This window comes from Hemitrygon akajei, chromosome 29 (assembly GCF_048418815.1).
Source record: "Hemitrygon akajei chromosome 29, sHemAka1.3, whole genome shotgun sequence".
In the NCBI taxonomy this organism is placed as follows: Eukaryota; Metazoa; Chordata; class Chondrichthyes; order Myliobatiformes; family Dasyatidae; genus Hemitrygon; species Hemitrygon akajei.
This window is the reverse complement of record NC_133152.1, coordinates 14353085-14359084: the sequence shown is the minus strand read 5'-3', so window position 1 is coordinate 14359084 and position 6000 is coordinate 14353085.

Here is a 6000-nt window from a genome sequence, read left to right as displayed (position 1 = left end):
GACTTGATGGGCTGAATGGCCTCCTAAGTTATAAAAAATATGAAAAGGTTGCATTTGTTCAACTGCATTAAATTTATCAATTACACCACAAAATTTGAGCATGTGCACCAGGTCACTTTGAGAATAGGGAAAGGACAAGGACCAGGACAAGAGTTTACCATCAGCAGGTTAAACACACTGGCAGGCTGTTACCAGAGAAACTGAAATGGAAGAACTTTTGAGGGACATGATTTTGCACTAAAAGGCAGAGGACCCATAATCAAAGAACACAGTTGTCTAAGCTGTAGGACTGAAGGCAGTTATGTACATGATAGCATAATGATTATGCTGTTGAATCGAATAAGCCCTTCCATATGGGAATGAGAGTTGAAATCTCACTATGGTAGCTGGTAAATTTAAATTAAATCTGTCTTGAATTTGAAATAAAACGAGCATCTCAGTATTGGCAACCATGAAATTATCAGATTGTTGTAAAATCCACACTCGGTTCATCAGTTCCCCTGAAGACAGCAAGTCTGATTTCATTACCTTGTCTAGCCTAGACATCACTGGAGTCCCGTGAGTATGATTGCTGCTTGACTGCCTGCTGTTTGGAGGCAGTTAGAGATGGACAAACACTGTGGAAATACTGTACCAATAAAGTCCACACCCTGTGACCAAGGAAGGAAATGAAAGTGGATAGCAATTTTGAAAGAAAGGCTTTGGTGAAATTTGAGCAGCAGGGCAGTGATGGATTAACAGGGCTTGGTGTGAGTTAGGACATTGGCAGCAGAGTCTGAAATGAGATCAACTTTATGGAGAACACCCAACAGACCAGAGGGCACTCATTGGTGGATGGAAATAATGAACTCTATAGATCACCAGAAACTGTGGGGTGTGTTCAAAACCTCTCACCCCTGTAGACATGGTAACAATTCATAATGCTTTCATAACTTTCTCCTCGATCCGCTGTTCTGTTCCTACTGTCTCTGGCAACGAAAATCCTCCTCATTTTATCATAATATCTTAAACTACATAATCCCAGTTTTACTAGGAACAAGTGCTAGGAACCATACCAAAGTATATTGTTAGAAACCAAAATTATTCTCTTATGTCTTGGTGTTGGTCACCTTTCAAACTTAGAGACAGGCATGGCTTAGTAAGAAACCAATTTGGTACGGTTTGGCATACATCCTGTAGGAAAGTACAGATTCAGATTGTTATGAAATAGCATTTAATATAACATTTCACAGTAAAAGCAACTTCTTAATGGTGTTGAACCCCAATTGACTTTCTGATTAGAGTTTTGTTCGATAAGGATATACATTTACTCCATCACCTCACCCAGCTTTTCAATTTCCAAACACAACTGGGCAGTCAAGCCGCTGTTTATTGTTACACCATCTTCAAACCTTCTGGGTCTCCAAAAATCTGTTTCACCTCCAAAATGCAAACAGTTTTGGCTGAACTCCAAGATCTTTGAAGGAATAGTGAAGCCAATACAGATTACGCTTACAACCAAAGGTCCACTGTGTTTCCTCTTCCCACACCAGAGACACCGAATCTAATAGTAATTTCTCAGATGAGAACAATTAACGCCACATGTCACAAACATAAACATGTTACACCTCCAGCTACACAAAAATAATAGGACAAATAAAATGTATTTTTCTTCCTGCAATTTTCCTGTAAGTTGTTAAACTGCAGCATGCAACAATTTTTGAACGTTCTTTTCCTCAAAATTCTGTATCAAACCTCAAATGAAATTAGTCTGTATGGGCCAGCACTCCATTTGGCATGACATCTACTGATGGAGACAAAGGGATACTCAATTGCTTTCCTTACCATGGGCATTAAAGCTCATAAAGTCTATTGCATGATTTTTAAAAGATCAGCTTTATTTGTCACATGTACATTGAAACATTAAAACTTACAGTGAAACGTATGGCTTTGTAACAAAGGCAAACACAAATTGAGTGTGTGCTGGGAACGGTCTGCAAGAGTTGCCATGATAACATTACACACCCAAAACTTACTAACCCGCATGGGTTTGGAATGTGGGAGGGAATCAAAGCACCTGGAGGAAACCAATGCAGTCATAGGGAGAATGTACAGACAGCGGCGGGAATTGAACCCCGATCAACAGCGTTGTTAAGCATTATGCTAGGTGCTATGTTACCATGCCACCTGTATCCTATATCACAAACTTTTACCCAAAACCAAATCAGGCAAGCATACAAGAAGATGAATCACACACAAGAACTCATGAGGCTGAGGTTCTTTCCTCACAGTACCACAGTGCCTTCCAACAATAAAAGTTTATGTGGAAAATGCAGACCATTTCCTATCTCTAAGGTGTTACCTCTTGGCAAAGGCAAATATCAATGAGACAACTCACACCACCTTCAATGCCCCATCACAGCTTTTGGTTAATCGAGTAAAGGATGTTTGAAAATTAAGGCATCATGACAAACAAAAAAAATCCTGGCCTACTTATGGCAGATATTATCTGAAAATCCACCAAATGCACTAGAAGGAGAAACGAACGTCTCAGCATTGAGATACAAGTAATACTCTGGCGAATATGTTGGGCAAACAGTTCATTCAAATCTTCGAAATACAACATTTTCCTTCTGACTCCCATGGATCTCTGACCCATGTGTACTCAAATTTGAGAATGCCAAGGGAACACATTGCGAGTATATAGCATCTCACAAACTGCCCATCCTATCAGCCACCTCCTGCCAGACAAATGATAGAATCTGTGGCTCCCACATTGACCTCATCAGCTCTGTGGATTCTGAAATGGATGGAGCAGAATTACTCTTGAACCCATGTACCAGCTGAGAAGAATGAGGGGAAGAAGGTGATGGGAGAGAGAGTTGAGATATTCTAAGCCAAAATGGTTCTGTGTTCTTTGCAACTCCACAATTTCTGATCTACTGTAAAGACATCATTCTCTTTGCAGCCAGTTTCTCATAATGGATCCCATCTAAAAGTTTAACAATCCTGTGAATTGCACAATGATCTAAATTTGTAAATGTGATATTGGAAGATGCTTTGGATTTTCCTCTTATAATTTTGCATTAGAACACACCATGAGAGTATGTAAGCATGAAAATATGTAAATGCTTGCATGTATGTGCATGAGTACATATGCATAAGCATAGCCATTTTTGTGTGCATCACGGTGGGGACACAGGATGTCAACAGGATGCAACAGGATGTTCAAATAAAATAGAGATCTGTTGTCAGTTTCCATTGCTATCAAGTGACTGGTATAATAAACAAACTACTGGAAGAACGTAGCAGGTCAAGCAGCATTTGTGAAGACAAAAGATGCATGTTGATTTTTTTAGTCCAGACCTTGCATCTGGACTGAGGGGAACTGCAGAATACTGTACAGTAGTACAAGGGAGAGTGGTACTGAGGCTCAAAGGCAATCAGAGGAATTGAGGGGGCAGGGCATCAATAGGCAAATGGATCCAGGTTCATGACGGGTAGGGACAGGCGAACAAGAGAATGAAAAACCTAGGTGGTCAGCTGAGGAGGAGAGCACTGGTGGTGTTATTGGAAAATACGGAGTTAATATCATCGGGTTGTATAACGGTTTGTTTGTTGTGTGCTGTGTCGTATGACATGGGTGATCATGGTCTTTCTACGGACATGATTGTTCTTGGAAAATTTTTCTACAGAAGTGGTTTTCCGTTGCCTTCTTCTGGGCAGTATCTTTTCAAGTTTGGTGACCCCAGCCGTTATCAACACTCTTCAGAGATCATCTGCCTGTTTGCATAACAAGAGCTTGTGATACACACCAGCTGCTCATACAACCATCCATCACCTGCTACTATGCTTTCATTTGACCCTGATCAGTTGGGTGGGGGTGTCTAAGCAGGTACTACACTTATTTCAAGGATGATCTGCAAGTTAGCAGAGGGAAAGAGCATCTGACACCTTCTTTGATAGAAACACATCTCCATCCTACTACCCATGAGGTATAATACCCAAGCTGAATATGAGATGATGTTAAGGGTGGTGATGAACAATTTGCATTTATCATCAACATAGCAATAGAGAAGGCTGCGGGCAGACAGTTTGGTTTAGGAGTGGAAAGGAGTTAAAATGAAGTTTAAGATGGCAGAACATAGGCACGTCACAAAGCAGTAGCCTGGCATTTCAGAACAAAGGAGATGTCCTCTTTTGACAAAGAAAGGGGCTTCTTTCCCTCCACCATCAATGCTGCCTTCAACCATATCTCTTCCATTTCATGCACATTAAACTCTCACCCCATCCTCCCACCACCCTACCAGGGACAGGGTTCCCCTTGCCCTCACCTACCACCCCACCAGACTCCAGCACATAATTACACACAGTCCTTACACACCTGGAGAAGAAGGATGCTCATGTGAGAATGCTGTTCTTGGACTACAGTTCAGCATTCAACACCATAGTTCCATCCAGACTCGACAAGAAGCTCAGAGACCTCGGCCTTGACCCTGCCTTGTGCAGCTGGATCCTGGACTTCCTGTCAGATCGACAGCAGGTGGTAAGAGTGGGCTCCCTCACCTCTTAACAGTGTCCTAAGCCCCCTCCTTTACTCTCCGTACGCACATGACTGTGTCACCACCCACAGCTCCAATTTGCTAATTAAATTTGTTGATGATACTACATTGATTTACCTGATCTCAAATAATAACGAGGCAGCCTACAGAGAAGTCATCATCCTGATACAGAGAACAACCTGTAAGAGAACAACCTTTCCTTCAATGTCAAAACAAAGGAGCTGGTTGTGGACTACAGGAGGAATGGAGACAGGCTAACCCCTATTGACATCACATCAGTGTACACATCATCGAGGATTTCACACGATCTCTACATACCGGCTGTGTGGTGAAAAAAAATCATACCAGCGCCTTTTTCACCTCAGGTGGTTGAAGATGTTTGGCATGAGTCCCCAAATCCTAAGGACTCTCCAAAAGGGCACAATTGAGAGCATCCTGACTGGCTGCATCACTGCCTGGTATGGAAACTGTACTTTCCTCAATCGCAGGACTCTGCAGAGAGTGGTGCGGACAGCCCAGCCCATCTGTAGATGTGAACTTCCCACTATTCAGGATATTTACAGAGACAGCTACGTAAAAAAGGCCCAAAGGATCATTGGGGACCCAAATCACCGCAATCACAAACTGTTCCAGCTGCTACCATTCGGGAAATGGTACCACAGCATAAAAGCCAGGACCAACAGACTCCAGGACTGCTTCTTCTACCAGGTCATCAGACTGATTAATTCATACTGATACCATTATCTTTCTATGCTATATGACTGTCCTGTTCTACATATTATTTACTACAAATTACTATAAATTGCAAATTAAGACAAAGAAGTAACGTAAGGTTTTTTACTCATGTATGTGAAGGATGTAAGAAATAAAGTCAATTCAATAATTCTCTGGAACTTGTGCCATCTCCAACAGGATGCCACTAGCAAGCACATCTTTTCCATCTCCATTTTCTGCTTTCTACAGGGATTACTCCCTAAACGACTTCCTTGTCCTTTTATCCCTCCTGGCACTTATCCTTGCAAGTGGAACAAGTGCTACACCTACCCCTATGACTCCTCCCTCACTACAGGACCCCAAACAGTCCTTCCAGGAGAGGTGACACTTCACCTGAAAGTCTGTTGGGTTTCTATACAGTGTCCGGTACTCCCGGTGTGGCCTCCCGTATATCAGCAAGACCCGAAGCCGATTGGCAGACCGCTTTGCCGAGCACCTATGCTCCATCCGCCAGAAGCGAGATCTCCCTGTGGCCACCCATTTTAATTCCACTTCCCATTCTGATATGTCCTCCCCTGCTGTGATGAGGCCACACTCAGGTTGGAGGAACAACACATTATATTCTGTCTGGGTAGCACCCACCCCTCTCCTTCACCATTCCCCATCCCCTTTTCCCTCTCTCACCTTACCTTCTTGCCTACCGGTCACCTCCCTTTGGTGTTCCTCCCACCCCCTCCCATCTTTC